The following is a 19,217-nucleotide window of genomic DNA, read 5'->3' on the forward strand; positions in this document are numbered from 1 at the left end:
GTGACGTCCGGACAGATCAACTGTCCGGCTCCTTTGCCCGAAGGCCCAGCGGACGCTCGCTTGGCGAAGCTGCTGGTTCCGGCACCACCGGCGCCAGGAAGTGCCGGATCCATCATCCGATGGTTCCGAGGTGCATTCCTCCCGTGAAGACGAGGAGGAAGAAGAGGAGAGATCTCCCCCTCCAGCGGGAGGAGAGAAGAAAAGGAAGGCCGCCCTCTCTGGGGAGGCCGGAGGGTCCAATAAGGGGAAAACCCTTCCTCCGGACTACTCCATTGACGCCGACAGCGGAGAGGAGTGGCAGCCTAGGGCAAAGCCCCTGGAAAAATCATAAGTATCCGGATACCAGAGTAATTCATAGTATTCATTTATTGCACAGCTTTCCCTTACGTCAAATATGTTTATCCAGCCCACCCAAAGACCAGCTCGACGCGTCGTCGAGCGGCTCACTGGAATCATCGGATGTGAACTTGCTTCCGACGGCTTCCTCCCCCCGCCCTACGGACGACACCGAAGTGTTGTCCCAACAGGTTCCAAGCCGTGAGGAGGTGGTCCTGGAGGCGTCGCAAGGCGACCTCCCGGACCCCAGGAGTAAAGGGGATGAAACCCCTCAGGGCTCCAAGTCCGGCTCTAGGCCGGACACCGCTCCGGAACCTTCAAAGGTTCCAGAGTCTGGTGGGGGACCTCCTTCCAAGAGGAGCAAGTCCATCGTGCCAGCGGCCCCCGTCCAACCGGAGGCGCCGGACAATATGTTGGAGGCGCTCCAAGGAGCCTCCATCGACGAGGAGCACCGCGCTATTATGAGTTTGGTGGTCCAGAAGGTTCAGTCCGCCAAGAGCGGACTGACTGAAGCTTGTACTAGCGTTTTGACAGGCTTTGAGGTAAGTAAAGAATGTGTAAATAATAGTACCGCATAGACAGTAGCCCCTGATGCTCTGTTCGGCGTTCGGGAAGAGAAGCCGAATAGAGGATCAAATAGAATTCGCAGGAGTCTAACAAAAATGAGTCAATATGCATATGCAGGCTTCCCTGCTTGCGTCTGCCGACATGCTAAAGCATAACCTCGAGCGGTCCGAGCAAGAGCTCGGGCGTGCCAAGAAGCAGCTCGAGGACAATGAAGGTAAGAAATACCATGTTTTTAAATATATATAAAAAGGTGCAATTGCAAAGAATGACAGGATTATCGTGGCTATTTTAGGGGCCACGTCTGAAGTGGCGACCCTTAAGCAGGCGCTGGTCGAGGCCGAGAGGAGGGTGGCCTCGGAGCGCACCGAGCGGGAGAAGTATGAGGCCGAGGTTGGCAAGGTGCGGCAAGAGCTCCAGGCTCTCATGGAAAAACATGAGAGTTTGGAGCTTGATTCAAAGACGCGAGCGTCCGAGCTCGCAGTGGCTATTGAAAACGCCAAGTCTTCCAAGGCCGAATCCCAGAAGACCCTCCAGGAGTTGGATGAGGTGAAGAAGATAGCGGCGGGTAAGGCATTCTTTACGCAAAGCAAACACATAAGCGTGAGTTACTTGTTACTTACCCGAATCCAGAGCTCTCCAGGAGCGTTCGCAGATCTTCCCCGGAGTGTATCCGATGCCACCGCATTCTACCGAGCCGAGGAGGACAGCTCGACAGAGAAGGTGTTCTGGTCTCAGTATACTGAGGCCGGACACCCCGTGCCCCTGAGCGACCAGCTGAAGTAACTGGTCGAGCTCCACAAGGCGGCCGAACAGGCCATGAAGGGCCTCATTGTTCGGCTGCGGCCTGGAGGGGCTCTGCCTGGGAGCTATTTCAGGCTGGTGCGGCGGTTGGTGGAGGCCTGTCCAAGGCTCGAAGTCATCAAGCACTCCGTCTGCATTGAAGGTGCCCGTAGGGCCCTTGCCCGTGCTAAGGTGCACTGGGGCGAGCTCGATGCTGAGAAGCTGGTGAAGGACGGACCACCGCCGGGGAAAGAGCATTGCAAGCCCGAGAATTACTATAAGGATGTTCTGAAGGGTGCCCGCCTTGTGGCGGATGAATGTTCTAGGGATGTAATTTTTGAGTGAAACTTACTCGTTTTGTCCTGTGTGCTGAAAACTTGTTTATATGCGCTAAGCAATGCTGTTGGAATTTAAAATATTACCTTCTGTGCGGCTGTTTATCAATTCTGGGAGATGGCGAGTCGTCGGCTTCTGCCCCCGTGCCGCTAGTGCTGGGGTGTTCGGGGATAAACCTGAGCGCTCTTTTCCCCATGTTTGGGTCCTTCGAGGGAGGCGCTCAGCCCAATGAACAAGGAAATCGGACTATAATGCGTGAACACTCTCACCTAGCCATAGAATTCTATAATTTTAAATTTCGGTGAAGCCCCTGGTATTCGGAAGACCGAGTTCGGGGCGCTATCCACGCCTTGGCCGGACAGAGCTGGCATCTCGCCCTAAGCGGCATAAGTCTTTAGGGACTCGAAAAACCTCTCGAACAGCGACCAGCTCTCGCTTCATCATGACAGTCAGTTTTAGCTTTCTCCACTGAGGTGCTCGACCCAGCTCAACTGGCGCATAATCGTAGTGGTTCTCCTAGTGCTACCTTAGCCGATATAGCGGAACGTAAGGCACCAAGACATAGGAGCCAGGCAAACCCAACTATTGACCCAAGACATGATTCGGAGCCGATGCATATAATGCTATAAGTTCGGGGTGCCGCACTTGTTAAAGTGTTCGGACTTCTCACACCATATTGAGGGGTACTAAAGCCCCTGGCGTATTTTGGACGTACCAACGTGTACGGGTGCAACATGTCGTTAAGGAACATACATAAAACGAAAAAGGGTAATGCAAAAATAGACGAAAGCTATGCATTGTTTATTAAAAAGGGCTGCAATCAAAGCAGAATTATACAAATAATGCGATAAGTGGAAGGTTGGACTAGTTAACATGTCCGTTCCAAGGGCAAGCTGCGGAATAGTATGCGGAACAGGTATACTGCTCGTGATAGAGACCACCTGGGAGTTCCGTACTGCGGCGTGGCTTGTCTGATTCCCTAGTTCTTGCATCGTTTGTGCGGCAATTGAAATGCCGAACAGGACTTCCGAAGGATGGAGTCCTGAAAGTAAGAGAAAAATAAAAATAAATAAAAAATCGACAGCCCCTGTATGGTTTAAACCGTATTTTTGGGCGTGCCGTGATGGTGCCCCTCCCCCTGTACCCATGGTATCTCTAGGGCGTAGTTATGGACGCGAAGTACTGGCGTCGCCTTTTTGCGGGGGTTGGGGTTGGGGACGCATTGCTACGCCTGCTCAGATCGTGCCAGGCGATCTTGTTGTAGGTTACGCCGGGCGCGCTTGACGGTGTCCGGTCGTTTAGTGGCCGGACTGGAGAACTTCCTGGAGAGGTTGCTTTGTACTTCCGCTGCAAGGGCCGCCATGTGCTCCTCCGTTCGGAGAGAGCGTTCGGTGTTTCCATTGACCGTAATTACTCCTCAAGGGCCTGGCATCTTGAGCTTAAGGTATGCATAGTGTGGTACCGCGTTGAACTTAGCGAATGCGGTTCGCCCGAGCAGTGCGTGATAACCACTGCGAAACGGGACTATGTCGAAGATTAACTCCTCGCTTCGGAAATTATCCGGAGATCTGAAGACCACTTCAAGTGTGACTGAGCCTGTACAGTTGGCCTCTACACCTGGTATTACGCCTTTAAAGGTCATTTTGGTGGGCTTAATCCTCGAGGGATCTATGCCCATTTTCCGCACTGTATCCTGGTAAAGCAGGTTCAGGCTGCTACCGCCATCCATAAGGACTCTAGTGAGATGAAATCCGTCAATGAGTGGGTCTAGGACCAATGCGGCGAATCCGCCATGATGGATGCTAGTGGGATGGTCCCTTCGATCAAAGGTGATCGGGCAGGAGGACTGAGGGAGTCCTGGATTAGGGGGTGTCCGGATGGCCGGACTATACCTTCAGCCGGACTCCTGGACTATGAAGATACAAGATTGAAGACTCCGTCCCGTGTCCGGAAGGGACTTTCCTTGGCGTGGAAGGCAAGCTTGGCGATACGGATATGAAGATCTCCTACCATTGTAACCGACTCTATGTAACCCTAACCCTATCCGGTGTCTATATAAATCGGAGGGTTTTAGTCCGTAGGACAACATACACATCAACAATCATACCATAGGCTAGCTTCTAGGGTTTAGCCTCCTCAATCTCGTGGTAGATCTACTCTTGTACTACCCATATCATCAATATTAATCAAGCAGGACGAAGGGTTTTACCTCCATCGAGAGGGCCCGAACCTGGGTAAAACTTCGTGTCCCTTGCCTCCTGTCACCATCCGGCCTAGACGCACAGCTCGGGACCCCCTACCCGAGATCCGCCGGTTTTGACACCGACAAGGACCATGGGTTGAACTTTGGGGGGACTGGCTCTACCGCATATACGTCCCTTAACGCGCGCTTCCGCTCCCTTTTGGGGACGTGGGTTGCGTATATCATGTTCACCGTCCGCACTTGTGGGGGAAAACCCTTCTGTCCACTGTTGTTCGGCGGCCGGGGCTCCTCCTCGTCATCGCTATGCAGCCCCTTGTCTTCATTTTCGGTGTTTAACTTGCCTGCCTGCTTGAACACCCAACAATCCCTGTTGGTGTGATTGGCCGGCTTTTCGGGTGTGCCATGTATCTGGCACAAGCGGTTGAGTATTCGGTCCAAACTGGACGGGCCCCTACGATTCCTTTTGAATGGCTTTTTCCACTGACTGGATTTAGAGCCTCTGAATCCGGCATTAACTGTCATATCCTCAGCATTGTCGCCATTAATGCGGCGCTTCTGCTTGTTGCGACGTGACCTGCCACTACTGTCCCTGGTGTCCGAATTACCAGGGTTTTTGGTCATATTGTTTCTACGAGCAAGCCAGTTGTCTTCTCCCACCGAAGATTCCAGTTGGTCATGAGTGTCGTGAGTGCTGCCATAGATTTCGGCTTTTCTTGTCCAAGGTGCCGGGCCAGCCATTCGTCACGGATATTGTGCTTGAAGGCTGCTAGGGCCTCAGCGTCCGGACAGTCGACTATTTGATTTTTCTTTGTTAGGAACCGTGTCCAGAATTGCCTGGCCGATTCCTCTGGCTGCTGAATTACGTGACTTAGGTCATCGGTGTCTGGGGGTCGCACATAAATGCCCTGGAAATTGTCGAGGAATGCGGCTTCCAGGTCCTCCCAACAACTGATTGATCCTGTTGGCAAGCTGTTAAGCCAATGCCGAGCTGGTCCTTTAAGCTTGAGTGGGAGGTATTTGATGGCGTGGAAATCATCGCCGCGGGCCATGTGGATATGAAGGAGATAATCCTCGACCATACCGCAGGATCTGTTGTGCCATCATATGATTCGATGTTTACGGGTTTGAAACCCTCGGGGATTTGATGATCCATTATTTCGTCTGTAAAGCATAGTGGGTGTGCGGCGCCTCTGTACTGGGCGATATCATGACGTAGCTCCAATGAGCTGTGTTCGGCCCTGCCGAATTTGTGGCCGGCGTGACGGTTACCGTCTCGAGCCGTGGGGCGCCCACGCGATCTGTAGATCGAGCGTGTTTGCCTTGCCTTGTCCTCCAACATGTCTCGTAAGTGCGGCGCATATTCCCGTGCCTTGGTACGGGGTGCGGCTTGAGTAGAGGGCCGGGAGGCCTCTCTGTCGCGGCCACGAGGTGGCCGGTCATCCGCATCAAGTGCTTCCTCCTCTAATCGGGGTAGCAACCTGCGCTTTGGGTAGCTCTTGGAGGGGCGTTCGAGTTTATGCTCTTTGGCCGCAAGGACTTCGGTCCATCTGTCGACCAGCAAATCTTGATCAGCTCTAAGCTGTTGCTATTTTTTCTTGAGGCTTCTTGCCGTGGCCATAAGCCTGCGTTGAAAACGCTCTTGCTCGACGGGATCCTCTGGCACGACGAATTCATCATCGTCGAGGCTTGCCTCGTCTTCGGAGGGAGGCATATAATTATCGTCCTTGACCTCTCTGTCTGCCACTCTCTCATGACGGCTGGTTTCTCCATCCTCCTGGGCTAAATCTTGCTGGAGGGGGTTTTCTTTGGTGCTTTCCGGAGTATTATTATCTCCCGTACTGGAATCATCGTGTTTGTTTTGGCGGGATTTTGAGCGGCGCCGCTGATGCCGGCGCTTAGGCTGTTTCTTGGAGGGGTCATCCTCTGCTGTTCCATCGCCATCTCCCTCTTTTGGGGTGTCCACCATGTATATGTCATATGACGAGGTGGCTTTCCAGGGCCTAGTAGGCGCTGGTTCTTCATCATCTCCTTCATCGGCATCCATACCGTCGATGTCTTCGGAGTTGAAGTCGAGCATGTCGGTTAAGTCGTCGACAGTGGCTATAAAGTGGGTGGTGGGTGGGCTTCGAATTTCTTCATCGTCCGTACCCCAACCTTGCTGACTGTAGTTCGGCCAGGGCTCTCCCGATAAAGAGAGAGACTTCAGTGACTTCAGGATATCGCCGAAAGGCGAGTGCTGAAAGATGTCCGCGGCAGTGAACTCCATGATCGGCGCCCAATCGGATTCGATCGGCAGGGGCGCGGAGGGTTTGGAGTCCGGAGAGGAGTCCGGCTCCTTGGAGTCATGAGTCTCGTAGAGTACGGGGCTGGCGTTCGGCTCAATCGCCGTTGGGGTCGCAGCCCCCGGGGTGGCGTCCAACCACCCATCCTCGATCGGCGCAGTTGGCTCCGAATTAAGGGTCGGAGCCGATGTGGGTGCGGCCTCCAAGGCATTGTTCGGCAGCAGAGCTAGATCATGCTCGTCGTGACAGTGCGGCGCGCTCGGCAGTGGCTCGAATCCGTCGAAGATCAAGTCCCCGCGGATGTCAGCCGTGTAGTTTAAACTTCCAAATCTGACCTGACGGCCAGGGGCGTAGCTTTCGATCTGCTCCAGACGGCCAAGCGAATTGGCCTGCAGTGCGAAGCCGCTGAAGACAAAGATCTGTCTGGGGAGGAAGGTCTCACCCTGGACTGCATCGCTATTGATGATCGTAGGAGCCATCGAGCCTGACGGCGACGACACAGAGGAACTCTCAATGAAAGCACCAATGTCGGTGTCAAAACTGGCGGATCTCGGGTAGGGGGTCCCGAACTGTGCGTCTAGGCCGGATGGTAACAGGAGGCAAGGGACACGAAGTTTTACCCAGGTTCGGGCCCTCTCGATGTAGGTAAAACCCTATGTCCTGCTTGATTAATATTGATGATATGGGTAGTACAAGAGTAGATCTACCACGAGATCGAGGAGGCTAAACCCTAGAGGCTAGCCTATGGTATGATTGTTGATGTGTATGTTGTCCTACGGACTAAAACCCTCCGGTTTATATAGACATCGGATAGGGTTAGGGTTACATAGAGTCGGTTACAATGGTAGGAGCTCTACATATCCGTATCGCCAAGCTTGCCTTCCACGCCAAGGAAAGTCCCTCCCGGACACGGGACGAAGTCTTCAATCTTGTATCTTCATAGTCCAGGAGTCCGGCTGAAGGTATAGTCCGGCTATCCGAACACCCCCTAATCCAGGACTCCCTCAGTCACGGATGACATGAACGTGGAACTTACAAAACCCTTTACTGCGGCAGAGGTCAGGACAGCTTTGTTCCAAATGGCTCCCTCCAAAGCACCGGGGTGGATGATTTTACTGCGGGGTTTTATCAGCATCATTGGAGTTTATTGGGTGATGCTGTAACCGCGGCGGTTCTGGACTTTTTGAATGGAGGAGAACTACTAGTGGGCTTGAATGATAGCTCCATCACTTTGATTCCCAAGGTACGACACCCTCAGTCTATCTCACAATATAGACCTATTGCATTGTGTTTGGTTCTGTACAAGATTGCTTCAAAATGTGTGACTAACCGAATGAGGGCATTCATGGATGAGATCATCAGTGGAGAGCAAAGCGCTTTTGTTCTTGGACGTCTGGTAACTGATAATTTCTTAGTGGCATATGAAAGTGTGCACACAATGAGGAGGCGGAAGAAAGGAAAAAACTATGCTTGTGCAATTAAACTAGACATGATGAAAGCTTACGACCGAGTCGAGTGGCACTTTCTTGAGGCTATTCTAAAAAAGCTGGGTTTTAACATTGTCTTTGTTCGATTAATTATGAAGTGTGTATCTTCAGTACGGTTCTCTGTCCGTGTTAACGGAGAGCTACTGCCCTTTTTCACTCCCTCGCGAGGTTTGAGGCAAGGTGACCCGGCGTCGCCGTTCCTTTTTTTGCTCTGTGCGGACGGCATGTCTTCTTTGTTGAAGTATTACATTCTCGGGTACATTGACAGAGGCATAAGAGTCAGCTATAGGTCACCTTGGGTGATACACTTTCTATTCGCATATGACAGCTTGATCTTCAACAGTGCAAACACCTAGAGTGCCGAGAGACTTAATGAGATTTTGAGAATTTATGGTGAAGCATCGGGACAGTGTGTTAATCGCGCTAAGAGCGCCATCTACTTCAGTTCTAATACACTGGCCCAGCTCAAGCATCAATTGAAAGGCGTCCTCAACATCGACGTTGAGGCGTTCAGTGAGCGCTACTTGGGACTACCCACGGCGGTCGGTCGCATCACGAGCAGGACCTTCGATCATATTGGGGAGAGAGCTCATGGGAGGATACAGGGATGGTTTGAAAAATTACTTGCATGCGCAAGTCGTGAAACTTTGTTGAAATCAGTGGTTCAGGCTATTCCCACGTATTCGATGAGCACATTCTTACTATCAAAAAAGGTATGCAAGAGTTTGACTTCACCAATGGTGAAATATTTTTGGAGCAGCTCTATTGACAAGAATGCATTGCATTGGGTTTCCAGGGATACTCTGGCAGCACCAAAGTGCAAAGGAGGAAAAGGTTTTCGGGAGCCTCATCAGTTTAATCTTGCGCTGCTCGGGAAGCACGGTTGGCGATTTATGACTAACCCTAATTCTCTGTGTGCAAGGGTTCTTAAGGGTCGCTACTTCCCTGATACAGATTTTGTGCATGCCACGGTGCCTAAGTCGGCATCAGCTACATGGCGAGCTATCATTGCAGGAAGGGAAGCTTTTCGTGTGGGACTCATTAAGAGAGTAGGAGACGGGAACTCCATCAATGTGTGGGCTGGTAAATGGATTCCCGGGACCATCTCGATGACATCGCTGCTGAAGCCACCGAACACCATTGTTCGGACAGTCTCAGATCTTATAGATCCCGAGAACTGGTCATGGAGGCAGGAGTTGATTCGAACCACCTTCATTGCCCCTGATGCTGATGCCATTCTAAACATCCCAATCAGGAGGGGAGGAGGTGAGGATTTCTATGCTTGGGCCTTTGAAAGATCAGGCAACTACACTGTTAAGTCGGCATACGGTGCTCTAGTGACTCAGAACGAGCGCAATGCTCTAGAGGAAGGGGCGGCTACCGGTGCTTCAAGAGATGACAAACAGATGTGGTCTGCTCTGTGGAAACTCAAAGTGATCCCAAAGGTACGAGTGTTCTGGTGGAGGGTACTACGAGGGATTCTACCGGATGAATGCACTCTCAAATACCGTCATATTGCAGTTCTAGACACTTGCAAGGTATGTCTGGCTAAGGAGGAGGATCCTATGCATGCCCTAATTCAATGCTCGCATGCACGCCGCTTTTGGGATGAAGCGCGTGTGTGGTTCGGTCTTCGGCTTCCTCGCTTACACCCACGTTCTTGGGCCAGAGACATCCTATGATGGAGACCGAGTCAAGGATGAAGATCGAGCAAAGGTTATCACCATCATGTGGACGATTTGGCATTCTCGAAATCGGATCAAACATGGTGAAGAGGGAAGGGACCCAACAGCCGCCATCAGGGCGACGAGGGAGGCTCTTGCACTGTTGGAACTGCCTCGGACCGCTCCCATTCTGTTACCAGGACATGGCTGGCGACCGCTCGACTCAGGTATGGTGAAGATCACGACGGATGGTGCACTTAATGTCGCGGAAGGTAGAGGAGGGGTGGGTGGCATAGCCCGGTCCGCATCCGCGTTGTTGGGAGCATGGTGCAAGCCGTTCGGTGAGATCTCAGATCCATTATTAATGGAAGCTATATCGATGCGGGAAGGAGCTCTATTTGCAAAACTTCGAGGCCTCTCGCATGTGATAATGGAGACCGATTGCCAGGAGTTAGTGCAACTCTAGAACACTCGCCACAATTTGCGTTCGATTGTGGCTCCTATCTTAGATGAAATAGGAGAGCTAGCTTTTGATTTTTCAATTTTCGAGATTCAGCATGTAATCAGGTCAGCAAACTTGCCGGCGCATCTCTGTGCAAAACGTGCATGCACTTTGAGTGTGACCGACTGTGGGCTTGACGAGACTCCTAGTTTCTTGGTAAGCAGCCTTCTCGCTGACTGCCGGGACAACTCCTTTGTTGAATAAAAGCTCTCTGTTTTGCCCGCAAAAAAATAGATTCGTAGCTCTATACTACCTATGCATCACCGCGATTCGTAACCCTCATCTTTCTATTGCCTTTTTTTTGTTCTCGGAAGGTAGTTGTCACCGACGCCATGCGTAGATCGCAAAGTAAGGATCAGCGGAGGAGATCGAAGATGGCTAGCTTCCATGTCGCAGACGCATCGGAGTACCTGGCCATCATGGGCTGGGGCATCGACGGCGTCAAGCTCGCCAAGAAGGCGTGGGTTTTCGTGGGGCAGCAGTGCAAGAAGTTCAGCATCTCGCCGGTGAGCTACGAGTTTGAGGTGCACGCATGAGTGCCGAGAAGCTGCCCTTCATAGTCTCCACCGTCTGCGCCATCGGCCCCAAGATCACGGCCACAGGGGCTGAGGAGTCGGACGGGAAGGACCTCGAGGCGCAGCTCCTCCTCTACACCAAGCTCATCGCGCCGCTGGACAGTTCGAGGAAGATCCACGTCCGGGAGCTCGTCAAGGGGATCGTCGAGGGCGAGACCCGCGTGCTCGCCGCGGAGCTCACCATGGAGGAGATCCTCAAGGGCACCAAGACCTTCAAGGAGAAGGTGTTCAACAGGGTGCAGCTTGAGCTCAACCAGTTCGGCCTGGTCGTCGACAACGCCGACGTGAAGCAGCTGGTGGAGGTGCCACGACACGACTTCTTCTCCTACCTCGGCCAGAAGACGCAGCAGGACACGTCGAACCAGGCCATGGTGGACGTGGCGGAGTTCCGGATTGTAAGATAATAGGCTTTGGGGGGAACCGGCACAACCCTCTAGGGGTGGCCTATCACATATATATATATAATGAGGTGGTATACAACGTTACAATATACACATGTAAATACAGTCTAACACCCTCCCTCAATCTTAGCCACTTTCTAATGAATCTAGAAGGGTAAGATTGCGCCTGCAAGTCTCAAACTGTGGCAAAGGCAATGGCTTGGTGAAGATGTCAGCAAGTTGATCCTTGGAAGAAATAAACTTGATCTGTAGTTGCTTCTGAGAGACACGTTCACGCACAAAGTGATAGTCAACTTCAATGTGTTTCGTTCGGGCATGGAATACCGGATTTGCAGAAAGGTATGTAGCACCGATGTTATCACACCAAAGAACAGGAGGCTGTGATTGGGGTATACTTAACTCCTGAAGCAAGGACTGTACCCAGATAATCTCTGATGTGGCATTGGCCACAGCCTTATACTCAGCCTCAGTACTGCTAGGCGAGACAGTAGCCTGTTTCCGAGCACTCCAGGCAATCAGGTTAGAGCCAAAGAAGACAGCATAACCCCCCGTGGATCGCCTGTCATCCGGATTGCCAGCCCAGTCTGCATCAGAATATGCTGAAAGACAACCAGAGTCAGACGGCCGAATATGCAAACCATGAGCCACCGTGAAACGAATATAGCGCAAAATCCGCTTAACAGCAGACCAATGAGTGTCACGGGGTGACTGCAGATACTGGCAGACTCGGTTAACAGCATAGGAAATGTCTGGTCGCGTGATCGTCAAGTACTGGAGCCCACCAACAATACTCCGGTACTCGGTCGCATCAGAAGAAGAAAGAAGCACACCATCAACAGCATTGAGCTTATCAGTGGTAGACATGGGTGTAGTCGTCGGTTTGCACTTAAGCATCCCAGCTCGCTGCAACAAATCCAGAGAGTACTTCTTCTGCGTCATAACAAGGCCAGCAGCACGAGAAGTAACCTCCACACCAAGAAAGTAATGAAGCTTCCCAAGGTCCTTGACCGCAAAATCAGCACCAAGTGAGCGAACAAGCGCAGTAGCAGCCGACTGAGAGGAGCTGACCAAAATGATATCATCTACATAGACCAACAAGTACATAGTAACCTCATCCCTTTGAAGAAGAAACAATGAGGAGTCGGCAGTTGATGATGCAAAACCATGAGCACGAAGAGCCATTGCAAGACGAGCATGCCAAGCACGAGGAGCCTGCTTCAGACCATAAATTGCCTTGGACAGACAACAGAGATGATCAGGGCGATCCGGATCAGAGAAACCTGGAGGCTGGCGCATGTAAACCTCCTCCGCCAAGACACCATGAAGAAAAGCATTTTGAACATCAAGCTGACGAAGAAACCAACCTCGAGTAACAGCCAGAGAGAGAAGAAGTCTGATGGTAGTAGGCTTGACCACTGGACTGAAGGTGTCTTCATAGTCAAGTCCAAAACGCTGTCGAAAACCACGAGCAACCAGACGAGCCTTATAGCGCTCAATGGACCCATCAGAATGCTTCTTCACTTTGAAAACCCATTTGGAATCAATGACATTTACCCGTGATTGTGGAGGAACAAGAGTCCATGTCTGATTGCGAAGAAGCGCTTGATACTCCTGCTCCATGGCCTCTCTCCAATGAGGAATGCGCATAGCAGCTTGATACGTGCGTGGCTCAGAGGATGGATCTGCGAGAGCAGCAGACATGCACGCCGCTAACCAAGCAACTGTGCCATCGTGACGTTGCTTAGGCTGAAAAATGCCACTCCGACTGCGCGTATGTGGACGTAGAGCAGCAGCAGGAGCCGGCGGAGGCGAAGGTGACGGAGACGTGACGGTCGCCGGAGATGCAGGAATCACCTCAGGCGAGCTCGGGACAGACGACTCCGGGCTGCATGGCGAAGACTGGCCCGACGACAGGGGCTCAGAGGCCATGGGCGAACCGAGGGTGGGCGAGGCCAGCTCCGGTGACACCGGCCCAGACGGCCTTGGCGAGGCGAGAGCAAGCGAGGCCGGCCCTGGTGAGAAGGGCCCAGACACCCTGGGCGAGGCAGGGGCGGGCGAGGCCAGGCCTGGTGATGACTGCCCCGACGCCCTGGGCAAGACGGGGACCGAGGAGGTCGGCCCAGTCGGCGGGGTTGCAGGGCGCGACGATGGCGAAGGCAGCCCAGAAGCCAGAGGCGACCGGGCCAGGACGTCGATCGGCCGTGCATGAGCACGGAAACCGAGGCCATGCAGGGGCGCCATGTGCTCCTCATGCACAACAGAAGGTGCCGAGGATGAAGGCGATGGCAACGAAGAGGAAGATGGCGCTTCCAGAATCTCCAAACGAGCCCCACGACCAGTGCCTGCACCATGGTTAGGCAACAATAGAGGAGAATATGCAACATCATCAAATTGGTCAGAAGCAACAGAGGATGAATGCATGACAGGTGGCTCGGTAGTGGACACAGGGAGTTTGGCAAAGGGAAAAACATGCTCATCAAACACAACATCCCGAGAGATGTAGACACGATTAGTGGGAACATGAAGACATTTGTATCCTTTATGAAGAGAGCTATAACCAAGAAAAACACACTTCTTGGAACGAAACTCGAGCTTACGCTTGTTATATGGACGGAGATGGGGCCAGCAAGCACACCCAAACACCTTGAGAAAGGTGTAGTCCGGTTGTTCATTAAGGAGAACTTCAATGGGAGTCTTCATATTCAAAACACGAGTGGGAGTACGATTGATGAGAAAACATGCAGTGGTGAAAGCATCACTCCAAAAACGAAACGGAACAGATGCATGGGCCAAAAGAGTCAGACCAGCTTCAACAATGTGACGATGCTTACGTTCTACTGAACCATTCTGCTGATGTGCATGTGGACATGCTAAACGGTGAGTGATCCCAAGCGACTGAAAAAAGGAGTTGAGGTTGCGATACTCGCCACCCCAGTCCGACTGAACATGAACAATTTTGTGCTTGAGAAGGCGTTCAACATGTTTTTGGAACTGAACAAAAATGTCAAACACATCAGATTTACGTTTGATAAGATAAAGCCAGGTAAAGCGGCTGTAAGCATCAACAAAACTGATATAATAATTATGACCACTAACAGAAGTCTGAGCAGGACCCCATACATCTGAAAACACAAGTTCTAAAGGATGTTTCACCTCACGACTGGACTCCGAAAAAGGAAGTTGATGACTCTTCCCCTGCTGACAAGCATCACACACTGCTACATCTTTATTACTAGACACACTAGGAAGCTCATGACGACGCAAAACATGCCGGACAATAGGTGTGGCCGGGTGACCAAGACGAGCATGCCACTGTGACGGAGATACCCGAACTCCACTAAAGACGCGAGCGACGCCAGGATGCTCCAGACGATAGAGACCTTGGCAGAGCCGCCCACTAAGAAGAATGTCCCTCGTGCCCCGATCCTTAATAAAAAGATCAAAGGGATGAAATTCACAAAGCACATTATTATCACGAGTGAGTTTAGGAACTGAAAGAAGATTACGTGTCACAGATGGAACTCGAAGAACATTGCGAAGTTGAAGACTCCTATTGGCATGTCTAGTGAGAAGTGATGCTTTACCAATATGAGAGATGTGCATACCTGCTCCATGGCGGTGTGGATCTTGTCGGAGCCATGGTAGGGTTCACGAGTGTGAAGCTTCCCCATCTCACTGGTCAGGTGCTCTGTCGCTCCAGAGTCCATGTACCAGTGGGGATCAATGGAGTAGGACTGAGTGTGTCCCTGTGGCTTCTGCGGCGGCGGATGATCAGCCATGGCGACCTGGCGAGCAAAGTTGCGTGTATCCTTCCCGTCATTGCCAAGACCAAGAAAACCCCGCTGGAAGCGCTTGTGACACTTCGAGGCCCAGTGCCCATCGCGACCACAAAGCTGGCACACACGGGGACCGCCAGCCCCTGGTAGCGTCGCAGTAGGAGGAGGGGCCGAGGCGGGTGGTGGTGACTGCCCCGAAGGAGCCCTGGATGAAGCAGAGGAGCGACCACCCTTGGTGGCGGCGTTTGCCGAGAGGGCGCCATTGCCCCTGGATCGGCGCGTCTCGACTCGTTGCTCAGTAAGCAGGAGGCGTGAAAAGACCTCGTGTGCTGGCATGGGCGTGGAGTTGCCCCTCTCATTGATGATCTCGACTAGGGCGTCATACTCCTCATCAAGACCATTGACAATAAACGAGTTGAACTCGGAGTCGGTGAGGGGCTGTCCAATGGAGGCCAGCGTGTCGGCGAGACTCTTGACTTTGTTGTAGAACTCAGTGGCGGTGGAGTCAAGCTTCTGACACTCCCCAAGTTGGCGACGGAGCCCAGATACACGAGCCTGCGACTATGCCGCAAACGAGCGCTCAAGAATAGTCCATGCCTCGTGGGACGTCTTGGCGAAGACAACAAGCCCAGCAACGGCCGGAGAGAGCGACCCCTGGATGGAGGAGAGGTTCGCCTGATCCTGCCCTGTCCAGACACGGTGAGCCGGATTATAGACCGGACCATGCACGCTGTCAACCAGCGCAGGAGGGCAAGGGAGAGAGCCGTCGACATAGCCAAGCAGGTAGTGACTCCCAAGAAGCGGAAGAACCGGCGCGCGCCAGAAGATGTAATTGTCCGACGACAACTTGATGGTGATGAGATGGCCGAAGTGAAACGGCGGCGGCGGCTGCGATCCCATCGAGGAGACTAGCTGAGGTGAGAACACCGTGGAGACAGTCGGAGGGGCAGCCGGCGCGGTGACAGAGGGCGCGATGGCCGCGGTTGACGCCGTGAAGCCTGCCAGCGCGACGTCCTCCGCCACCAGCGGCGCAGTGGCCGAGGGCGCGACAGCCGCGGTTGACGGGGCGGCGGTGGTGTGAGCCACAAGCGCCTGCCCGGGCGAAGTAGCAGCCGGCGGGAGCGCGAAGAGGGAGCCGACGCTCCGTGTCCCGATCGGCGCCTGAAGGGAGGCGGCATCCAGCGGCCTCGAGAGAAGTGCCGCGAGGGAGGCCGGCAGAAAACCGGTGGCGGTGGAGCCGGACGTAGCGGCGGACGTCATAGCAGTCGGGCGGCGGCGGCGGCGGGCGCGGCGGCGGCGGCGGTGGCGGCGCCGGCGGCGGCGGTTTAGGGTTTTTAGGCGGAAGCGGACGTAACCTAGCGTGATACCATGTAAGACAATAGGCTTTGGGGGGAACCGGCACAACCCTCTAGGGGTGGCCTATCACATATATATATATATAATGAGGTGGTATACAACGTTACAATATACACATGTAAATACAGTCTAACACGGATGAAGGGAGAGGTTGGAGCCATGGAGACGGAGGGGCAGACGGGTCAGAACGCGGCAAAGGTGGACGCCGAGACCAATATGTCGTCGGTGCCGCAGCACGACCAAGCGCTAAGGAGGAGGCCAAGGTGAAGGCTGAGGTGCAGGTGCTCGAGAACGGAAGGGCGGCGGAAATCGCCGCGGCCAAGGCCGAGCTCGCCATGAAGAAGGCCGAGTGGGACAAGCAGGCCAAGGTGGCCGAGGACCCGAGGTCGAGGCGGCGAAGGCCGTCGACATCCACCATGCAGAGCTCTAGACGGATTTTGTGACTTCCGTTGAATCTCACGCATGTAATTTGCTTGTTCTTTGGCTGGTTATTGATGCAATAGTTGTTTTTTTTGGTGAATCAAAGTGTTTCATATGCATATACACAAACCAAAAAGGCGAGTGATAGGCCCCGCAGCCCTAGGATTCGGTCCTCCTCTTCCACGTCACATTCTTCCCCACGCCGATCACGAAAAAAACCACGCGCTCGCCGCAGGTCACGTCTGCTCGTTGTGGTAGCCGTGGCCGACGAGCACAGGCGAGAGGCCCCCCGCTGCCGGGATTGCAACACGGCTGCCGATGGATCCCATCACCATGGATGTAGCTCTGATGCCTATCGGTTCCATCTCGCGGGTGCCATGATTGCAGCAAATCTCACATCACCGGCTCTGGCTCGGCGCCGTCGTCAACACGTGTGCCCAGCGAAAAATCTGAGCAAACAAAAAAATCTTAGTGGTCAGGCTTTTTTTCTTTTTTCTTTTTTTTTTTTGCGAATACTCAGTGGTCAGTTGAAGCCAAAAAATTGCCCGGTTCCAGCTAGAACACACAAAGGTTGAAGCAAAAAAGGACACAACACCAACTCCAACAAATGTTTGACATAGAAAGTGAAATAGCCTATTCCAGCAAAAAATGCATTGGTTCCAGCAGCAAAAAATGTCGCCCTCGTGTTCCCATCGAAAAATGTAGTGAGCAACAATCTCAGCGGTCAGTTGAAGCAAAGACATTGGCCGGTTCCAACCAGAATTTACCAAGGTTACAACAAAAAAGATATAGCAGCAAAACTCAAACAAAACTAATGTAGCAAATGAACTAGTCGGTTCCAGCGGTTCCAGCAAAAATGAAGTCGTCGGTGAAGGAACGATCAGGTTCCAGTAAAATTGGAAGCTGGTTCCATCATGTAGCCTTGCTCGTTGCGGCAAACCCCGATGTCGGTTCTAGCAAAGTGTTGACCGGTTCTCCAGCGTCGCCGCACGCCTCCACCGCAACATCTCTGTCGCGCCGTCACGATGGTTTGCCTCCAAAGCATCTTTGTCACGCCGACGTCGGTGGTTGCTGCAAACACGAGCCGGTGGTTGGCATCTATGTCGCGCCGCCGCCGGTAGTTCTCCACAAAAGCTGCAATGCCTCGTTGTGTTGGTCATCACCGTGCTGCAGTAAGGATCAAAGGTGGTTGGCGAAAAAAGAAAGGGGAACGAGTGGTCGAGAATGGAGGAGCAAGACATGAATGAAAGGATAAGGTTGTGTCCAAAGCGGTGCGTGGACCCCGCCAGCACATGGACACGTGCGAGTATGAGTCAGGAGGAAATGTGAGCGTCCGATCTGGATACATCAGACGACCCGCATGAGACCGGCCCAACACATTGGCCGGCCAGCCGGTGGCAGACGTTTCCCAACCAGAAAAGAACATACAAAGACAGAAACAGCAAATACAAGCTCTGGGATCAACCCAAGAAATCTGAAACTAGAAAAATCGATTGTGCACCATATATAGGACTGTGTTTTAGGAAGTGTAAACAAAACTGACATGTTCTATGACAGCTTTCACCGTTGACTAGAAGGGTTGAGCGTGCTTTGCTGCGCCGTTGGTATTATTGCGTTTCTTTAAAAAATAATCACTCTGTTTCAAAATATATTGTGTGTTACTTTTTTTGAAAAGTTAAACCTTTTAAATTCAATAAAATTTGTAGAAAAATATATAGAAATCCATAATATCAAATGGGTATTTTTAAATTCATCATGAAATTAATTTCCACACTTTTTTGTTTAATATTGTGGATATTGATATTTTTGCTCTTGACTTGGTCAAAGATGAAGAAATTGGACTTGCTACAGAATTAATACCCCTTATATTTTGGAACTGAAGGAATACTTAGTTTGGCGGGTGGTGGAGATTACATTTTTTAAAATCAAACCTTTTAAGTTCAATAAAATTTGAAGAGAAATATATAAAAATCCAAAATATCAAGTCAGTATTTTCAAATTCATCGTGGAATGAATTTTTCATACTTTTTTGTTTAATATTGTGGATGTTGATATTTTTGCTCTTGACTCGGTCGAAGTAGAAGAAATTTGACTTTGTACAAAACTAATACTCCCTCCACTCCCTTATACAAGGCCACATCATATTTTTATGTCTAACTTTGGCCATTTATTTTACTAGGAAACATGCCCATACATTGCAACGGGAGAAAAAAAAATACATGCAAATACCTAACGAGAGCAAACGAGAGGGGAGACAAGGGAAAGGCAAGAGGAGATCATGGCGGTGTCAATGGTGCCCTAGGCGAAGACATGGGAGCTCGGGGCGGCGCGGATCGAACGGCAATGTCGCGGTGGCCCAAGGTTGAGGAAGACGGCAGCGACATCGATGCGGGGGTGCTGGACTTGATCTCGTTGGCGTAGATGAAGTAGCGAAGGCATTCAGAGCTCCTTGACAAGCTCCTAGCCCGCAGGGAGGGCAGTGGCCATGTGGACGGGGTCGGTCATGGTGGCCGTGGCGTCTGACTTCCTCCA

General features: G+C 52.2%; 1 pseudogene; it reads left to right on the forward strand.

The window, feature by feature from the left end:
• The first annotated feature begins 10,531 nt into the window (after window positions 1-10,531).
• LOC119329239 lies at window positions 10,532-16,695 on the forward strand (annotated as a pseudogene).
• The last annotated feature ends 2,522 nt before the right edge of the window (window positions 16,696-19,217 follow it).

Source organism: Triticum dicoccoides, chromosome 7A, assembly GCF_002162155.2.
Source record: "Triticum dicoccoides isolate Atlit2015 ecotype Zavitan chromosome 7A, WEW_v2.0, whole genome shotgun sequence".
Classification (NCBI taxonomy): Eukaryota; Viridiplantae; Streptophyta; class Magnoliopsida; order Poales; family Poaceae; genus Triticum; species Triticum dicoccoides.